Source organism: Anthonomus grandis, chromosome 1 (assembly GCF_022605725.1).
Source record: "Anthonomus grandis grandis chromosome 1, icAntGran1.3, whole genome shotgun sequence".
NCBI lineage: Eukaryota > Metazoa > Arthropoda > Insecta > Coleoptera > Curculionidae > Anthonomus > Anthonomus grandis.
The window spans coordinates 13,519,728-13,542,228 of NC_065546.1; the positions used below are offsets into that span (position 1 = coordinate 13,519,728).

At 29.8% G+C, this 22,501-nt stretch overlaps 1 protein-coding gene across 1 annotated transcript in view; it reads right to left on the minus strand.

The window, feature by feature from the left end:
- LOC126750633 (vasoactive intestinal polypeptide receptor 2-like) overlaps positions 1-20,471 on the minus strand; it is a 263,640-nt gene extending 243,169 nt beyond the window's left edge. The window contains exon 1 of the mRNA XM_050460295.1: positions 20,326-20,471. The gene's annotated coding sequence lies outside the window, so the exon portion shown is untranslated. The remainder of the gene's footprint in view (positions 1-20,325) is intronic.
- Between the last annotated feature and the right edge of the window lie 2,030 nt (positions 20,472-22,501).

A 22,501-nucleotide genomic window follows, 5' to 3' on the forward strand; every position in this document is an offset into this window, starting at 1 on the left:
AGTTTTGTGCAAAACTGTTATGGACATACATAACACAACATGCTTTCTGAACCAGGTATTATTGAATTTTTTCTAGTATTTTAGGAAAATGGATCCGAAAGACTTCGATGGCTCAAAAAAAACTTCTAGATGAAACTATCAGATGATCAAATGAATGAATCAAAAATGGTTATCCCAGAAACAGATTCAGAAAGCGTTTCAAACAGCGAAGATGATATTTCCTTGAACCAATTACGGTGTAGTCTAATAAAGAATAGAGGTAAAAATCGTCCAACTTGGAAACGAGGTCATTTGATAACATCATATAAAGATATAAAATTTCTCAATTCTACTAACCTTTCACCTGAATTGCAGCAAGCAGATTCCCCTTATGCATTTTTCAAATTTTTTCTAACAAATGAAATCATCAATGACATAGTTTATCAAATTATATTATATTCAGTAGAAAAAAGACTTCAAAAACCTTTAGATCTTACTGAAAATGAGCTAGAACAGTTCATAGGCACCTGTATTTATATGTCAATAGTGCAATTGCCAAACGCTAGAAGTTATTGGAACTGCAGCCTGAGTCACCAATTGATATCAGATGTTATGTCGTGTAACAGATGGGAGGAAATAAAACGTTTTTTACATTTCGCGAACAATAACGATGCTATTGCTGCCGGTAATCCTGGTCATAATGAATGTTTCAAAATCTGACCGATTCTAAGTAAACTACAAGAGCAGCTACTCAAAGTTTCAAAAGAGGAATTTTTAGCTATAAGTAGATGAGCAGATAATTCCTACAAAAGCGCGTTCGTCCATAAAGTAATATAATCCGCGAAAAACCCACAAATGGGGATATAAGGCGTTTGTTCTTAGTGGAGTCAGCGGATTTTTCTACGATTATGAAATTTTTGCTGAAAGTCAGACCAATATTTTACCTAATTTGGGGGTGAGTTCAAACGTGGTTCGGCGGCTAACACAAACAGTACACAATCATAAGATATTTTTCGGTAATTGGTTCAATAGCGTTCCATTGCAAATTTATCTTATACGAAACAGGGTCTGTTACTACTAGAAACAGTTAGAATAAATTGAGTGCCAAACAGTAATATGCCAAAAGAGTCTGAACTAAAAATGAACGCCCGAAGAAATATGGTAGAGAAAGTTTCCAAAATTTCTGTTGTTGACAACAAATTACTCAACCTTTTATCAGCATATGCTGGAAGTAGGCCAACAGTCGAGGTGAAAGGATTTTCAAAAAAGGATAAGACACCTATAATGGTTCCATGTCCAAGAGCTGTAACGATCTATAATCAGTAGTATATGGAACGTGTCGACCTCCTGGATTCGATGATATAGGATCAAACTCAGATCCAAGAAATGGTACATGCGTATATTCTTTCATATTATTGATCTAATAACTGTTAATGCATGGATTCTTTGGAGAAGAGGTGGCAATGAACATAATTTAGCTCTGGCAGATTTCAAAATGGCAGTATTGTTTGTGCAAAGTTAATAAAGCTGGTTCTACTAGAAAGCGGGATCGTCCAAGTGGAGCTATGGAAAATTTGCAAAACAAGAAAAGAAGGGGTCCAGCAACCGAGTTTCCTATGCAAGATGTTAGAACAGATAGATATGATCATCTTCCATTATGGTGTAATGAAAGGCAAATATGCAAATATTCCTGTGGCGCAAAAAGGTTCATAAAATGCGAGAAATGTAATGTTTTTCTGTGTTTAAACAATGATAGAAACTGTTCTTACAAGTTTCACACTCAATAAATTTTATTATAAAATAATAAAGGTATTTTTTACAGTTTTTTAATGTAGTTTTAATGCATAATGTGCCATATATGAACAAAAAAAAAACAAGGAAAAATAGAAAAAATTATCGAAGAAGGAATTTTTTAAATATTTTTATCGTAATCTTGAGGTCAGGTTCGAACTAGTAGATTTTTTTTTATAAAAAACAAAAAATTCATGCAGTAAGGGGTTAATATATACTTACGTTTTTCATTATAATGGATATACTTGTAATGTATTTATTAAAAACTTTATTTTAAGATACGAAAGTGATGAAACCTTTTTCCTGTAAATTTTGTCTAGTTAAATAATTAATATATTGATATGAAATTAAGTAAATATTGTGCCTTATTATGAAAGTGGACATGCAATATAACCAATTTTTTTTCTGATACATGGGTTTTACAATCTAAGTATTTTAGCCACGAAAGAATTTTACCTACATACTAAATCGGACATACACAAACGACCATGCCTTAGCTAGGATTTGAACACAAGACTTCCTTATATACTTATATTTAATATAAGTATATATCCTTTAATAAAGTTTGGATAGGATAAATAAAAATTGCATTTTTTAAATTTAATATTGTAAATTTATAACAAATTTCAGAATTTCTTTAAAAATTTTAAACACTCTTAAAGAGATTTAATAAAATAACGAGAAATTAAATTAGGTGATAAAAGGTGCAGTAGTTTTGCAAGTAGTTTTTATATTATTATTATTAATTTGTATATTTAGCTAAGTAATGGATAATTAAATATACAAATGGGTTCTAGTAATAATATATGCATACAATATTAAAAATATCGCTTCTATAATAATTAATTGAATAATAATCTAATAAATAGCCAGCTATATATTTATTAAAAGAATTTTTTTCTATAAATATTAGACAAGATATATTTATCCAATATTTATTGTGCAGCAATTATCTTTCTGAATTTTTAAATACAAATATTCGAGATGCAATATCAAACTTGTTTGTGCGATACGTATTAATTAATCTTTTTATTGATTCTTGTTTCCAAAAATATTTATTTATTTTAAACGCAGAAATATGATGAAATTTAAAACTCTTTAAGAGTAAATAAACTTAAGAGTTAAATAATTTATTTTTTTTAAATTTATTGATTTTATATTACGACAATGTAGCAATCTAAATTAAGTCAAAAAAGCTAAGTCAAATACTGGTAATACTAGAGTCATAATAAGCATGAGTTACAAAGGCATACTTCAGAATTTAGGAAAATCTGGAGCAGGACTATTTCGCATAGATTTTAACAAAGCGAAAATAGCTTTGTTAATTGCCAATAAACGGAATGGATAAGTAAAGCAGTAAGACAAAGAAAATACCTTGTAGCTTAAACGTTAGTTGCAGTATTAGCATAATTTTATGTATTAATTTTTCACACCTGTTAAAACTTTATATTGCCACCTGTTATTAAAATTGTTTGACAAGTTGCACACAGTTTTTCAACAAGTGACCCAAATAAAATATGTTTGCCCGTGACTATATTACGAGCAATTGGCAGTAATAAAATCAACAGTGATATTATACTTATTTAAATTATGCATAGCTTAAATATATTTATTATTAATAAATGAACGTGTGAATATTATTCCCATATTTGATTAGAGCCTTTTATATTAACCTTAACTGAAGTTAAGGCTTATTCAATATTTAATTAAACTTGCTTACTAAGCTAAATTTATCTGTAAACTAAAAATATTTTTAATTAATTAACAAGATTGATATTTACTAACTTTACTATACTAACTTTAATTATAAAAAATTCTTTGTAAGAAAACTGTTTAAAATATATTATCATAATTTTAATTTTTGTAATTACACAAAAGCCATAATAAGAGAAGTCCAAACCTAACACTGCTCAAACAAACCATAAATTTATGTAAATGAAAGCATAACTTTGAAATATTTAGGCATTTCAGCATGACAGAATGCAACAAAAGACAAACTCCGGGAAAAACCTTCGACCCTGTTTAAGACAATTTACAATTCAAATACACGAAGACGACTAAAGCCCTTAATGTTAAAATAACTGTAAATTTGAAAACGCTATTTCCTGTCTTTATTGTATTTAAAGTTATAACTTAGATATTGGACAATGTCCATGACAATAATTTAAAGAAAACTAATATATTAAAATTTATTATTTATTTAGTTTTGCTTTTTAGGTAAGAATTGGTAAAGAATATAGAATTCTTTAAGGCCTAGATTGGTAAGTAGAAAAAAGTTTTCAGGTCAATTTTTGCTGCCAATGTAGTGAAAATTCAATAATTAATATGCAAAGGTAATTTCTTGATCATGAAACACAGTTACGGGCTAGTCTATAAATCCTACCAAGAGCACTATAAAAAGGTTTTGGTAGAGATTTGATGAGATTGGTAAGAGAAATATACAGTGTGGCCCAAATTGGGTGTACATGTATGGGTATCTTGGAAACTATAAGAGATAGAAAATTAGTTAAATGGGGAAAGTTGTAGGGCATTTAGTTACCAATTAAGTGCCGCTTTCGGAACGATTTTATCTTTTCCCGATTCTGAAATATTTGGACAAAATCAAAAAGTTGCATTTTTGAAAAAGGGTTGTATTTTTTTTATTTCAACGTATTTTTAAAATCTGTAAAAACATTATTAGGACAACTTTTTAAGAACAACGCATACTTGAAATTAGTATTTGTTTTCGACGTTTCGGTTCAGAGATTCCATCCTCAACTTCTTTTTTTCTTATGGCGGCCATTTTGTTTTTTTGTTAAATTAAAAAGATGTTTTTTGTCCCTTTAAAATGATCTATAACACTTTATGAAAATATTTTATGTTTACGTCAAAAAATTAAATAGTTTATTTTTCGCTGAGTTGGCTATGGTTTTTATTGGCTTTTTGTCGTACACACAATTATTAACTCACTAACTTGCTAACTTATACTTTTACGTAATTTCTAAATAAATAATTAACTACTTGTAGCAATAATAATAAATGAAAATTGTTTTTATTTTGTTAAAACATTTTTCACATTTCTTTAAAACACTTCTAGCTACCTTGCGCAGGATGTTTTTATTTATATTAATTAAGACAGTCTGAACCCTGTCCTCTAGTTTTTCGAGAGTCGCAGGAGGTTTAAACTCGTAAACTTTATTTGTAACATATCCCCAAAGATAAAAATCCAAGGGTGTAATATAGACCTAGCTGGCCAATTTACAGCACCGCGGTTCGCGACAAGTTTAATGTTAAATGCTTGCGTTAACAAGTTTTAAACGTCCTGAGTATTATGTGCGGGACACCCGTCTTGTTGAAACCACACATCAATCTGTAAGGTATTATAGCTCTCACGGCTGGTAATATCTGGTCTTCCAAAAGATTTTAATATCTTTGATCTGGCAATATTTGGTAATAAATAAAGGGCCCAATAAGGTGATTATCTAAAAACAATTATAGCATTTTAATTGAAAATAATTTTGTGGTACCCACTCCACAAAATTATTAACTTACCATACATACAACACCATAAAAACCAAATCTTACTTGTAGCTTACGTTCAGCCACTTCATGAGGATTTTCAGTAACCCAAAAATGACGATTATGCCTGTTGAATACTCCGCAGTTGTAAAAAATATCCCGTCGGTCTAAATAATTTTCCTGTTGAAATTTTTTAAGGACTCTTGGTAGGACTTGGTAAGGGCTGAATGGTAGTTCTTGGTATATTCATATCAGTTGCAGCTTTTCGAGTCGATGTTTTCGGGTTCGCATTAAAATGGTCTAAAATGTTTTCATCGCGAGCTTCATTATCCCTTATATCCCTATAATTTTCTGGCGTTGGTATTTCAAAAGTTCCATGAGTTTTAAGGTTCATGACAAGCCTAGCGAATAGTCTTGGACCTGGCAGTTCTCAGGATACAGTTCCAAATATCTTGCGATTGCAAGATTTGCATTCCTACTACATGTAATATAACATTCCAATATGTCAAATTTTTCTTCATTGGTATATCGCACGGCGATTTTTTGCAAATTACAATTTTAAACAAAACTCACTAAAAACAAATGATATGAAACAACTATTTAACACTAACAAGAACAAAAAACATGAAATGAACAAGATAAGAACTACTCAACAAGATAAAAAGTTGAATCAAATAAATAATATTTTGCAGAATTGTCAGTAAATGACGCTAAATTATTAAACAATAATAATTGTTTATACGATAAATTGCCTACGTAGTCCTGGCCAACTCGGCGAAAAATGAGGTTTGTAACTTTTTGACATAAAAATGAAATATTTTCATAACGTGTTATACATTATTTATTATAAGGGAAAAAAAAGTGCGTTGTCCTTAAAAAGTTGTCCTAATTATATTTTAACAGATTTTAAAAATACGTTGAAATAAAAAAATATAGCACTTTTTCAAAAATGCAACTTTTTGATTTTGTCCAAATATTTCAAAATCGGAAAAAGACAAAATCATTCTGAAAGCGGACTTAATTGGTAACTGAATGCCCTACAACTTTCCCCATTTAACCAATTTTCTATCTCATATAGTTTCCAAGATACCCATACATGTACACCCAATTTGGGCCACACTGTATACTAGTTCAACAAGAAGAAGAACCTATATATGACACATATTTATTTATGTAGAATATCAGAGATAAGACGACCCATCCTGAAAATCTTCAAAAATAAATAGCTTAGTCATTAATGGCCAAACACGTCAAATTAATTATTGAGGAGGGCATTTATTGACAAAAATTGCGTCTCTCTGACATCATCCCCTCACACCCCAGAGTCTTCATGTCAATATTTTTTTAAACGGGAATAAGGGTTAAGCAATATCTTTAATTAAAGGTAATTGTATATAAGAGATAACAAGCTCCTAAACCTTAAATTCAAAGTATAAATACGTGTTTTAAACTTTATTTTAATATAAAGGTATGGTATACTTTTATCAGTTATTATCCTATGAAACAAGACATTGAACTAAAGTTTATGGCGGTTTTTCGTGTCAAATTAATTGCAAGTTTTTAATTTATGAATTACTGGCTTGAACTTCCTTATGGCCAAATACAAACCGCAAGCAAGATGTTCTCCCTGTATACTACTAGACTGTTGGTTAAGCATAGGCCATAAAGTGCATCACAAAATAAAGTGACTTAACATTAGAGGTTTCGGCAATTTTAATTTTAGTTTTTGATACAACTTTAAATTGGCATAGGCCTTCTGTACACACGTAGATACATCAATCATTCATCACCCCTTATGTCTGATTTAAAATAACTAGTTTATCAGTATTTTTAACAAATATTAATTCTTAGTTATTTTTTATTTAGTTTGGTTCGTTTTCTACATATTTTTTTATTTTTCACAAATTGATTCAAAACTTCACTTATGTGATGTTGAGCTTTGAGCTACTATGCTATGTGTGCTGGATAGATTAAAGTTATTCTTTGTCATTAGCAAAAGTATAATCAGTGCAGTGTTCAAGTGAATATGTAAGATATAAAGTATATTTATGCAAAATAGAATTGCGATAGTCAAGAGCTCTGTAGAGTAAGGCGATAATGGGGCATCCTTTTGTATAAACATTTATTATCAATCTTTATATATTGAACCCTATAAGATAAAGAGTTTTTAATAAAATTTGCTCTGTGACAGTCTACTATGCAATGACAAGACGAATAAAAGCTGATAATTAATCTTGTCGAATGCTCTTGTGTAGTTCAAAAGTATTAAAATATATCTTTTCCAAGTTCATCCTTGTTGCTATTGAATTAGTAACGTCTAATAATATTATAAAACAATTATAGCACTTTATTGTTTTGTAGTATGATTTATTGTTACGTTCCAAAAAGAATGATTAGTAAATATACTTCATATTATTAAAATTTAATAATGCAATTTTTTTAATAAATTCAACATCTAATACAAATTAATCAAACCAGATGTATTCAAAGCAATTTATTTTTAAAAGTTTAGCAGGGCGCTTTCGGCGTGTAAGCCATCATCAGTGCTAACTGAAAATAAGTTGGGTGTTATATGCGTTAAAAAACATTATAGCTAAAGGGCATAAATGGAATGTACTCACTTGTTAGTTAAGCCCAGAAGTTTTCCATAGTGGGAACACAATTGATAGTATCAAAATTATTTTAAGGAACGTAGTATATTTAAAAACACTTAAGACTATACAAAACACTAAACAGGGCGAACAGTATCTTGAAAAAGGGCACGTTAGTGTCCTTCGTGTTTTGTTTACATTTTATTGCAGTTCTCAGACGACAGGAAATACTATATTAAAATAGGTCGACAGATCGGTCTAGATGTCATTATCATTAATGGTGTGTAGTTGTACAAGTTGGTGATATATTGTTACCTATTTAACGATGTAAAAACAAACTTTTTAATTAGAAAATTTACCAATGCTTATAAAATATTTAGTTTTGCAGTCTCCTATGTAATGAAACGTAAGGTCTGTTGAGGCTTACTTGTATATTTAAACAAGAGGGATTTTTGATGAGCTTATTGGTGATATAATTATATTCAAGAAAATCTAGTCAGTTGTAGTTTTAAGGGGTAATTTGTTAGAGAATTTTCGAATTAGATTTTGAACTGAAAATGTAGTTATATCTAATGTCATTTCAGTCATTTTTGTCATGTTTTTCTTACTTATGCATCTTATTTGATATCCAGTGCTTACATTTCAAAACGATTGAAATAAATCACCACATAGTTATTAGGACTAATAACTAATAAAAAAAAACACGGAATTCTAGTTTAACCCTACAGAGGTCGCGCTAGTTTTCAGACGCAAACGCTCACGATGGGTAAAATTTACCCATATTTAAACAAAGAGGTTTTTCAAGTATTTATTAAACCTTCAGGTAATACAAGTAAATAGAACTAACTAAATACACAAAAAACTTTAATATTAGCGTAAAATTAAATTATAGATACGTTAAATTTTCAACTTATAATCTAAGAAACATTTTTCTTGCACAATTTTCACAAAAACAGTATTGATGCTCTCGACAAATATACATTTTGCAACTGTATCAACAAATTGTAGTTTTTCTGTATTTTTTGTTTGTACAGATGGCACATCTTCCTCTGATACCAGTTGCTATTTGAACGTAATCGATGGTTTCAATTCCAGCATATTTCGTTATTTTTTGGAGTAAGTCTCTTGGCAACGTAGTTATTGCTGCTCTGTTTTTCATGTGTTCTTGACAAAAAGAAAGCCCCAACTCCTTCAGAAACTTTCTTCTTACCACAGTATTGCCCACATTTTCTGCATAAAATTTTCCTTTTGGTGATGTATGCGAAACCAAAGTTATATAATTTTTGAAACCAAACGTATTACAAGGAATTTCATACTTCTTCTTTTTAGAGCGAAATTCAACTGGTATTTCTCTTTTATTTTTCCTTATTGTACCTACCATGGTAAGGTTATGGTTTTTCATTAACTCTTCGGATAAAGGAACGCTAGTGAACCAATTATTCATGGTCACGTTACGTCCTGTATCTGAAATGGGAAAAACCAACCTCTTCACTACTTCAAATTCCGAATTATCAAGATAGTATGGTCCCGGAGGCTGTTTGCTTGCATATATTTCCAAATTAGATGAATAAAAGTTTTTTGAATCAACCATGGCAAAAATTTTTATTCCGTAACGGGCCGGTTTATTTTTGATATATTACCGAAACCCACTTCGCCCACGGAAGGCTTCTAACATTTCGTCTGTTGTCACATTCTCTGATACGCTATAAATGTTTTGACATTTTTGGACAAAATCTTCATACATGTCACGAACTGGAGCTAATTTGTCTTCTAATTTTCGCTCTTGGCGATCCAAAATATTGTCGAAACGCAGACATCTCATCAAAAATTTAAATCGAGATATCGCCATCACAGCAGGAAATATATCCAAACCCATACCATCAGTTGCCTTTAAATCGTATATGTTGACATGTGACGACTTAGCAACTCCAGCCAGGTACAAAAGCCTGATAACGGCTTTTATTTCATGTAAATTTGGATGCAAAGCATCTCGTTCACGTGAGTACTGGCGTTTAAATTTATCAATGTAAATGTTGGAGTAATCTACAATTTTTTGAAGCAAATCATTAGATAAAAAAAGACTAAAAGATTCTAGAGGCGTCTTTGCATGCTTCGCTTCAGGACGTACTCCTGGTTTGTGTCGATCAGTTACCTTATTGTGTTTAGGCGTCCGCACATTTTGACTTGGTCGATCTTTATTCCATTTAGTTCCGTCAACCCGACATAGTTCCGCACAAAATTGGAAAGGGGAATATCATCAGGTATGTTCATTATTGCTTCATTTTCTTCAAAAGGATCCTCCTCTGAAGCCAAATCGTGATCACTAATGTGTAGATCATCTTCTTCATCTGTTTCCTGACCTCCTAGAATATATTCGCCTTGGTCACTTTCTAACTCGTCGTACCATTTTAGCAACTGATCTTCAGTTTTTTATCCATTTGTTAGAATAATATTATGCCTGCAAAAAATATGTCAATGCAGACATCACCTAAATAATAAAAAAATAACACTTACCTGTTGGTAACAAAACACTTAAAAACTGGAACGTAACCGCTCGCGCTATGGGTAAATTTTACCTAGCCAAAAACAATAGCAGACAAAAAAAATTTAAGCAGATCCGGCAGCGATGGTCACCGAACCGAAACTAACGAATAATCTATTTTAGGAAGGTACTATAGGTGGGGGGCGGATATTCGCGCGTTTCACAAAGATATGGACCAAAGAAAAAGGCATGGGTATATTTTACCCAAGCGCGTGCGTTCTAGGGTTAATATAAGTATATATAAAATACTTATATTAAACTATATGGGGGATGTTTAATTTTATATTTGACACTTTTGTTTTGTCAATTACTTCCCACCTTCAACTAACCTTCCTTAACAGGTCTGTTTCGCAAGAAAAGAGCATTGAGTATTGAAAAATTTAGTAAGGTAGGACAGAAATACTTTAATAAAGAAAACAAGAACTAATTGTAACTAAAACAAATGAAAAAGAATATTCTTAGGCAAAATTATTATTTGAGTTTTCGACAATAACCTTCCAAGTTTCCTCTGCAACTGCCTTAGCACATCATTGTTTCTTATGGACCTATTCATTCCAAATATGTGGATTTTTATTACTATAGCTTGTACCAGAAAACCTCATCAGTTTAATTTTCAGTTCTACAACAGGTTTTTACTTTAAAATTATATATTTACTGCAATATTAATGTTTGCTTTAAAATTTGAATTAGTCTTTGTTATACAAAATTGTAAGAGCCTTTTAAAAGTAGCGTAAATAATGAAAAGGATTTTGACCGTTTAAGGTAATTTATATTCTCTGGGCATTTTAGCAACTTAGTCGGTAAAATTATGAAAAGGTTACATTTTTTATATCATATCTCAGCTGTTAAATTAGCATTTATAATTTAGCTCTTTATTTTGATGCATGAGAAAATTCTTTGAGTTTAATAGGTGAATGCAGACATCTTTTGAAAATATTTCTTGACAGCTTGATGAAAAGTATGTATTATTATCATATCAAGCAGCTCGCATAGGTCGTGGCAAATTTTTAAGAGCAAATTTTAAAATTTTGAAATGATGCACAATCTGTTACTTTAAAGGATGTTATCGATATTATTGTTACTGCTACGAATCCCACAACATTTATTTATTAACCTGTTAACCTATGTAATACTGCTAATCATAAACTTGAATAGGACTTAAACTATAAGTTTACTTATTTAATATTTAACTAATAAAATTGGCTACAAGGTTTCAAAATGTTAGTAGTAATATTATATATTCAGAGCAAATCCTATTTTGATCAAATGTATGGTCCGGATGAATTTATTGACCTTGTTTTTTAGCATATATTATGCAGATGTATTGAAATCAATTAATTATTGTAAATTTATGACCGATACTGATGATATAATTTCATAGTATAATCTTAACTCTAACAAATCTTCAAGCCAAGAATTACGGCTGCTGTATCGATGGTTTTTTTTTCATGGTTTAAAGCCTAATTCCGCCAAGTCAACCATAAGAGGTATTCCTTTTATTCTAATTAACAGTAGGGTAAGTTATTGCAAAAGAAAGATTGTATTTAAAAGCGATTTTCATTAGTTAATCGATAATAATAATTCTAGCGAAAAAATGTATATCTGATTCAACAAGTCCAATCTTTCCATTTATTGCAAAGAAACCGAGAAATCAATTAGAAAATCTGCAAATAAACTTTCGCGTTTTATTTGTTGTAATTCGGTTCTAGCGCGAATAAGATTACTTCAGAGAAACTTTAAATATAGAAATTCTAACTAAATTATGCCTATATAATTGAGAAATTGTATGGGTTTTCGTAATATATATAATATACGCTAGGATCTTTCTATCTTACTTAGATTATAGTAAATCAATTTAATATGGAATATGCTATATATCTCATTAATTTTTGGCTAATGTTATTCTTCACATTATATATTGTATGTAATTTTAAAAAATCCTATTTATTCTAATATAAATGCATAATTATTCAGCATTTATCATAATCATAAATCACAAAGGTAAAAACCTAGTCACGTTTATTAAAAAGAAAACCCAAGGTATAACTAGAGGTTTGAAATGATAAATAGGGGATTGTATCAAGAGGTTTGTCCAATTAGGAAAATTTAAGCGCAAGTTCATGAGCTCTTCGAAGCTACGTATTTTAAAATTGCCACTTATTGGTGTTTTTAAGGTATTGCGTCAAACAATTTTCATAAAAAACTGTTTATTATTTAAGTACATGATAAATTAACTGTTTGTTAAAGATTTATTATTTCTTTACAAACAGTTATGTGTACAAATGTTTATGAAAAATTTAAATCTATTTGCTAACCCCTGTTTTTCTAAAAATGTTTCGTATCTCGCTTTTCCTCTAAAATAGTGCATAATTGAAATGTGGGTAAGTTGGATACTTGTTTTTAAGGCTTTAAATATTTAAACATATTTCTAAAATGTAACAAAGATTTACGATGAACTATGGCGATTTATTTGTCGAAGTAAAGGCTTTGAACTTTTATAAGGAATTTACCTTATAAAAGTCTTTGAGAATAGAAAAGCATTTCAAACATTTGAATTTAGTTAAAATATATTATATACAGTGCATCCGTAAAGTGACGGATAAAGTCAAAAAAAATGAAATGGACCTTTTTTGAAAAAAATGCCCGAAGCCGTCGCGTCGATTTTATTTTATAACATTTAATTTAGATAGGTAGGATTTCTTTAATTTTACGTTTTATCATTATTTTTTGTTTAAAATTGCTTATTTAACTGCTTATGTATGCACTGTTCATTTGTATCATATCTTTTATAAAAAAATGCACTTTTTTTGATTTTGCATTAATAAATGAAGATTTCCATTTAAAAAACATATTGATGACGACATATTGATTTTTTAAAAACGGTCCATTTCATTTTTATTGAATTTATCCGCTACTATACGGATGCACTGTAGTTTTATTTTGCTTATCATATATTTTTTGTCAGTCCTGCAGCGTAGGCCACTGGTGCTGTCCCGGAAACGCGTGCTGTCGAGTCCATCGAAATGCTCGAACTCCCATCATCGGAGCCCAGCTCCTGCCCTAGGACCAGAAAGAAACCACCAGAAAAAAGACGACGGTTTCCAACCAGTCGTCAACAGGAGAGAGAAGCGAACAACATTCGACCTGGAGACAGTCGAAAAAAATATCAGTCATCGCCCAGCCTCAGCCGGCCAAGCAGGCAGTCCAAACAGCATCGACTTCAAAGACAAGGTTCAGGAACACTCCTGCAGACTCTATACCTGAGCCCGTTGCGCCACCAACTAAGGCCCAAAAAATCCCACGGAACGTCATAAGGGACAAGAAAATGTACGAGGAAGTCACAGCTGCCCTACAGGCGAAAGGTGTTAATCATGGCCATGCCGTATACACGCATGACGGCATTAAAATTCACCCGCGGTCAATAATGGACTACAGGACGACTTAGGATTATCTGGAGAACAACAAAGTACCATTCCACTCGTTCTTCCTTCCAGAAGAGAAACGCCTACATTATTCTCCGTTGACTTCTCGAACACTGGCCAGCCGAGAGAATCATGGGGAACTTAAGGAAGCTGGGATTCCACTCGCACTCTGCAGTTAGATACTACAACCGTAACCGACAGCCAATGTCATTAGTACTGATACATCTCCCGAGAGAAGAGAAAACCATCTTCCATCTCACGGAGCTGAGAGGCGATAAGATCCGGGTGAAAACCCAGAAAAATAGATCCCGGAGCATCCAGTGCTACAAATGCCAGCTTCACAGGCGCGCTGAGGCCAGGTACACAGCAGCCCATAAATGCGTGAAGTGTGGCCACTTCATGCAACTACAGACTTCACCAAACCTCGGAATCAGCCAGCCACTTGTGCCATATGTGGGGGGCCGCACACAGCAAACTACCTAGGATGCCCCAGGAACACCAAATAAGCTCAGAAGGCCAAAGCCACCAGGAGGGACGCCCATTTATCTGGGGCACCCAGGAAAACAGCCGCCTGGCCCCACCAACCACCGCCCACGGACCAGCCACAGCTGCTGCCACCGCACTGTCCGGTATAGATCCAAATGCAAAGTTACGAGCATTCTTTGCTTCCAGCAAGTTCAATTGCTGCTGCAAAACATCACACCGGTGGGGGTTCAATAAAGCCCATCCACTACACCGAGGAAAGGCCACCGTAACTTTTGTGTATCTGTCCATACCTTTGTAATAAGAATATTATGTGTTTTAGTTAGTATATATCTGGGGCTTGGTTCTAAAAGGGCCAAAGTCATAAATCGCAATTTTTGACAAATTGACTTTAAAGGTAATGAGGTCGCATTAGGTTTGGTTTTTACAACAAAGATAGGTTTCTATATTTTTCTTAAGCTTGATTTGGGTATAGAGGATATTGGTTTTAAAAAAAAAAATCTTAAAAATGTATAAAATAAGTTTATTTTTCAAAAAAAATTGACATTGGCCTTTTCTTAATAAATAATAAATTAAACTAATAACACTTTGGCCCAACTTAAAAAAATCAAAATGAAACTTAAAACACAAGAAAAAACTTCGTAAAAGTCGTTGCACATACATTTTGATAAAAATATAGGCACCTAAAGCGAATCTTTATCATCATCACTTTCACCAAGATTATCAATTGCAGTCTCAGAAGAAGTTAGTCCATTAAGAAACTGCAGATAGTATGGCTGACTGTTTTTATCAATAAATGGTAATAAGCCCCTCAAATGTTGTACTTTATTTTTTGGAATTCCTAACGGTTTTTTATTAATAGGGAAAAGTTTTATTGCATTTTCGGAATTACGGGTTAATTTTTTTTATAAATTTAAAGTTTGATATGGCTCGTCTTCAGCAAAAGTGGTTTTGTATTTTAGCAGACCAGGATTTTCGGTAGAATAGTGAATGAATCTTATTTTAGCCCAAACAACAGGGTTTCCCAAAGTATTAACTTTTTTGTGCTGAAACTTTCCCGAAAGAAGTGACTAAAATTTCAAGAATTCTTCCTGAGCCATCTCATGCACAAAAATTGGGGGTTTCCTAGGCACTAAACGAATTAAATTGGCCCAGTCTCTAGGAATTTCCATTTTTACTGTAGTATTTTTTCTAGCCTTTTCAATGGCTGCATGAATTTGGTCGGCTTCCATATGAGTATGTCCCGGAATAAGAAATTTGTGATATATGCTGACATGCCTTCCTTCTCGTTTAAAATATTCTTCAATAATCATTAGCAGCATAGCAGAAATTAAAATGTTTTTGTTTTGTCCAGGAAAACAATAACTGTACATAATTATTTATATTGATATTGGCCTTATAAGAAGTTATATAATATTGGATTCCTGGGGCCTATGTTCACATTGGCCCTTTTATTGAAAAAAGAGTATACAATTTAAATGTTGACATTGGCCTTTAGCGGATTTGCACTTTTTTTCCTGTGAAAGATAGACTTTGCCCCTTATTACACATAATAATCTGGTCTGTGCCGATTTCAAAAATGAACTTAAGCCCAAATCTAAAAAAAATGACTTTGGCCCTTTTAGAACCAAGGCCCAGATATAAACCTTGCATGGTCAACCTAATGGTAAAAATAAATGCCAGTTTCAAAGTTATATTTTTTATGTTCGATATAATTTCAAAAATGTTGTTTAAGTGGACTTTTATTGTCTCTTTGTAAAAACCAACAAAAAACCAAAAAACTATTTTATTTGAATTTATTAGTCCAAACGTATTCATGATTTGTTGTTAAATGGTAAAAAATACCAATCTTATTATTTTATCGCAAACGGCAAGACATCTGGAAAACATCATACATCTTAAAATTTCTTGAAATAAATCAAAAACTAATAATAAAAATAATCTAAACCTAGCTTGAGCTTACAACATATGTCCTACTCGATGCTAAGGGTCGAATATAAAACCTGAATAGAACTGACGTAATGATATTTTATAGAGGAACACTGAGAAATCGAGATAATTACAAGTTTAATTAGGAAGTGAAGTTTGCGATACTTGTATAATACGTAAGTACTTAAGTGCAAGTAGAATTTATGTCACTATAATTTTTTGCATGTAATCGTTAGAAGGTTTGTCGCTTTTGAGCTTACTAATTTTTAATTAACATAATGTCCTTTATAAAATTAGACCAGTACTAAATTTTAATTAAATATTTGTTGTTAACTGCTAATTTTACTTTATTAGTTAATAATATAGTAAGATTACTTTCTTTTTTTTTAATAATTAAATGAATTATATATTTACCTTATTTGTTAGTTACAATTTAAAACTGAGTTATGGCTCTAATTCTCTTAAAAAATTAAAGTATATTATTTAATTTATTTTTTTTAATTAAGGCCTAATAATTTTTAAACTATAAATATGGAAAGCAATAAAAATAAAAGATCATACAAAATATATTACTATTATAAATTACAAACTTTGCTTTTTACTGAAAAAAAATACAAATTTTTAAGGAACTTTGATTTTAAATTTCTTTGAAAGAAAGTCTTAGACGAATTAAGACAAGAAAAGTTATTTATATTAACTAGTAGCCTTGAGATGTCTCGAATTAAAAAAAAAACAGTCTTTACCAATTCTTAGATATATTTTTTAATAATTTTATGTCCATGAGTTTACTTCTTAAGCTGATAAATAATATGAAAGTCATCAACATTTGAATTATCGTACTGATTACATCAATAAGTTTCAGAAAATAAAGAATGCGCTTTGCAAGTTTTGTAGAAACAAGTTGCAAAAACAAATTGTTAGAATGATTCTAGAAGAATAAGAAAAAAAGTCCAAATAGTTTTATTTATCTATTTATAGAAAAAGGCAGTAAATGTTTTCTGACCTTACAAAACTTGTTAATTTATCGCACAGTTTTCGATTATACATAGGTAGAAAAAGCACTCAAAAAAAAATGCAATTCTAAAGCACTCGGTAGCTCAGAATTACTTAAGATTGGGCGTTTCTAGGTTAGGATTTAATGTAAGTCACAGTATGTATATGTATTAAGATAATAAATAGGCGCTACTTAGTTTTGCTAAAACTAAGAAAATTTTCATTTTCATTATTATAATTTCTGTAAAAAAAATCTAGACTATGATATGGCAATAAGAAGCAACAGTTATCAATAACAACTTATTTCATTTACAAAACACTATTTACTCTTTATACAGAAACTTTTTTATAGAGGTAGAATCCACAAAATGTGATCAATGATTACTTTTTATGCAAACAAAATTAAATATAGTTACACTTTAAGTTCAATTATAACTAATGGGTATTAAATGTTACTCTAATTATATTTAAATAAAAATAAATAATTATATGTCACAGGAAAAATTTATGGAACTTGTTTATACGTGTAGAATTAAAAACTATAACTAAATTATTAAAGATTTACATTATACTCTAGCAGTTTAACAAATTACAAAAATTAATTATATGAAAAGTAATGATCTATGGTGTGTATTATTAAGCAAATGAGGAGGACAGGCTCACACAACATAAGGTCATATGAGGTTTGGATATGTATTTATATCTTAGACATTGGCCTTAATCAACAATGACAACAAACTTCATAATTAGGATTAATTAAAAAAAAGGATCAAATGATAATTGATAGTCGGCGGCAAGGTCGAAAATAAAAATCGATATCGAACTTGAGAAGTATAATATTACATTTTCACACTCAAAGCAGATAAACGTCAAATCATAATAAGGAAGACAGATTTCCATAAATCAAGAATAAGACACGAAATCTGCGTGGCGATACTAACGCCGCCAGTATACAATCACCCGATCCACTTATGAATTTGAATTGAGTAATAGAAATGTATTTTAGTTATATACGTTACTATAAAATATTGCGTAATTCAACTGACACTTGAAAACAATCTATATTATGAGTTATCTGAGTAACGAATAAAGCATTTTAATTAATATATTAAGAATTATATTAAATGGAAAGAAATAAAAAATATACTAATCAAATATAATTTGCAAATTTTGTGATTTTACATATTTATCAAGGTAAGTTCTTTATGATTATATTAAATCTTTTTGAAAAGAGGCTTTTGAGTGTGGCAAATCTGTCTCTAGCAAATGACACTTAGATATAATGAACTATCTCCCTGGTTCAAAACACTTTATTTTTATAAGTTCCCTCCAAACAAAAGAGTCCCATATATAAAAAGGTTATTGAAGTATGTTTAAAAGATTCATTAGTTAAATATTATAATATTAACGGAATAAAAAGATTTATACATATAACAGGAATTAATCAAGACTTGTCAATGTAGGTAATTTTTATTTTATATGCACAAATACTTTTTGATGTACTATTTTGTTTAACCTTTTTATATAAACAAACAGTTTTTATATTTTGCATTTTTTTCTGCTTTAAAAGTGCGATTTTTTTCGTAATTTCTTCTTATTTGAAATTATTTTAGTAGTTTTCCAGGTATTTAAAGTCAATTTCATTCAAGGCTTTAGGAAAAAAAAATAGTTTTTTAAAACTTTGACCTCATCTTGTATGTCTTCTAGGGACCAAAAATAATGTTTGATACTTTTGAGTATTTTAAAGAAATGCCTTAAGGTTATGCTTTGAATAATAATACTCTTACAATACTAGTCTTTTGTATACTTTTCGTAGGTTATGTGGTTTTTAATATAACCAGATTATTTATTTTAACGTAAACGGACTCTTCTTTATCTTTTGCGAACTATGTTGACAGGTTTTGAAAAATATTGTTATACATAATTATCAATAAAAATAAATAAATCTACTAAGAAATTAATATCAAAATACAATAAACTTAATAATCAGATATAACTTTTTTTTTAATTTATTGGAAAATATTTTCTAATGGACGTATATATTCCTCCATAGCAAAAAAAAATTAAAACAAATAAACAAAAATTTCTCTCAAGCCAGAACAATTTACAAGTCTATATTAATTAACTTTTTTCTCGTTTTCTGCCTCAATACCCTAAAATTTACTGTGGTGAAACTCAGTAACTAATTTACAAAGTAAATGGATATATATTTTTTTACGTCGCATTTTTTATTTGAATGTATATGAAGTATACAATCCCCTTATCGTAATAAAATACCTAAAAATTTAAAAAAATACAATAGTTTAATAAAAAAAAATATCATTAAGTTATATATAATTATATTTTTCTACATATACGATTATATTTTGTAATATTTTTAATATTATTCCATTATAGCAATAAATTAATGATGTTGTTATATGTTGATTGCTATCATTAGTAAACAGATTTTCTGATTATACTAAAAATTAGGAATTGTATTTTAAGTACCAGAATAAAAAATATTCATAAAAATCAATATCAATAAATATTATAACTATTAAAAAACTATTTAGCTCTAGATTAATTCCAAGAATTCTTCATTAAAAAATTCACTCAAGTTAAAACGTAGGTCACCTATTCTTTAAATAAACTCAAAAAAATTTACTGACCTACAAAAATATAATTTTGTAAAAACTGAGAGCAAATAGACAAAAAATTTCAAATCAGAACAGTTCGCAATTCTATTTCAATAAACTTTTTTCTAGTTTTCTTACACTAAAATATACTAGAAATTACTCTGGTAAAACCCTGTAAGTATGTTGACAAAAACACTCATGGGAAATCAATCTCAAGCAACTGAGGAAAAAAGTATAACCCAATCTTGAGGTAAATCATTGCCTCAAAAATATATATATTTTTTTAATATTTCTTATTTTAAAGCTCATTGATCCTTTTGATTAATATACTCAGATGTTATAATATGTTACGAAATTTATTACAACATTTAATATGTTATGTATTTATTTCAGATAAACTTACTACACCTAAATTTTAAACTATAAACGTAATTTTAAAAGCACATAACAGTTTAAAAAATTAAGCTTCAATAACTTACCTTTTTCTTGCAGCAAAAAAAAAACTCAAATTGCCGGAAAAACTTTTTCACGTCTCACAGACTCGCTGAACAATTTGCAGTTGATCGTAAAGAGACGCGCTTAAAACTGCGATGCTTTAGGGTAGCGTCGCGACGCTCTTGTTGATGCTGCCTCTATACCGTTTGCAATTTTGGATCACGCAGGTCCTCGAAAGGAATAAAACAAAAAGTGTGATTAATTATTATTTTTTTGGGTTAATGGGTTAAGTGTTTCGGTTGTAAAAAAAACGTTTCCTTTTAACTGAAATATGATTGATTGCGCATTAGAGAAAAGTTTGATAATTTAATAAACTTTAAATTGGATAAATATTATTAATCATAAATAAAAAAAGCAAACAAAGAAAGAGATTATAAAAATTAACAAGTATTTTTTTAGATTAAAAAAACTGTAGGACTAGGCAACCGTACTCTGAAAATAAAAATTATTTATCACGTATATTTTGAATTGATCCTATATTATATAGATCAAAATATTTTTATATTACTAATAAATACTGTAAGAAATGCGAGTAAAACTGGTCAATGACTATTTGTTTCTTGCTAACGTTTCAGATTATATTGAATTCTTCTTGCGGATCCCTGGACAGGAAGACAGAAGTGTTCTACATTTTTCGCTGTTTCTTGTATTACAGAGCCTGTAAGATTAATTGAATTTAACTTAGGGCTTGGCAAGAAATAAATGTTTTTTGTATCCTATTAACTAATTTCAAATAATACAAAAAAACAGCATACAAAAATCATGTATTTTGTGTAAGATATATCCGATAAAATTAATTTGGTTTTCTAATTTACTGACCGTTATTTTATAATAAATATTCTAGGTAGTTAAAAAAAGGGGTTACTAAATTTTTATTGGAAGTAGTCTCATTTATATTTTGAAAAAGCTATTAATTGCATTTTTGTCTTCGTAGAAATATAGTAAATTACTACTGTAAGTTAGTAGCTATGTGAGTATTTAGAAATACTATATCTGTTCTTTGGAGTTCAGGACCAACGAAAAATTTTCATGTTAATCATTATCTTGATCATTTATTATATTATTCTCATTTAAATTTTCTTGGGAATGTTTTTCAAGGAAATATTGATTATAGTCAAAATTAGGGTCCTAATTCTTGAATGGATCATAAATTTCTTGATCATTGTTTTGTGAAAATTCTTCCTCATTTAATTCGACATTATGATTAGAAATTTGATTTGGTCTTTGGATAGATCGTATTCTAGAGTTTGAAGATGATGTATCCATTGGTTCAGGGATATCATTTCTGTTATTATTTATAAATGTTCTAAAGTTATTATTTTGGTGTTGATACATTGTATTAGATATAAATCTATTTTGTTGTTGTCGACATTGCATAGAGTTTGGCTGTCTAAAGTTATTATTTTGATTATTAAATCTTTGATAATTATGATAATTATTTATGTTTATAGCTAAACGATTAAAAGAATCATTATAGCTTAAAGGTAAAATAACAGGTTTATTAATTTTATTTTGAGAGTTTGAAGGATTATTATTATTTTTATGTTGATTACTATTAATATTTAAATTATTTGCTCTATTTTTAAATTATAAAAAGTTTTCTTCTTCTTTAACGAATGAAAGTGCTTGTTCTAAAGAGTCTGGGTTTTTTAATTTAACTATTAATTGCATATGATAATTAAGATTATTTATAAAAGTTTTTAGACATAAATCATCATATTGAGTAATTTTATTTCTGCTGTTGTATTAGAGCTATTAATTTTAGTAAATAATAAAGATCTAGCATCTTGTAATTTTTGTCCAAAAGAAGCTTGATTTTTATTTCTATCCATTTTCATGTTAACTATATCCTGGACTAAACAATCTTCTGGTCTTTGATATAAAAAGGTAACTATGAGAACATCTTTAATTTTTTACCAAGAATCTAATTCTGTTCGAGGAGCTACTAATTCAGCTGCTCTGCCTATTAGTTTTCCTATTATTGTGTCAAAAAGGCAAATGTTAATAGGGTGATTAGGTTCTGTACGATTTTGATGATTAGTAAGAAAGTGTTCACATAAGGAGATAAATCTATTTAAAGTTTTTGAATTTCCATCATAGCTTGGAATGTTATCAGCTTGATAACGTATCAATTGATAATTTGGTTGTGCCATTTTAAAA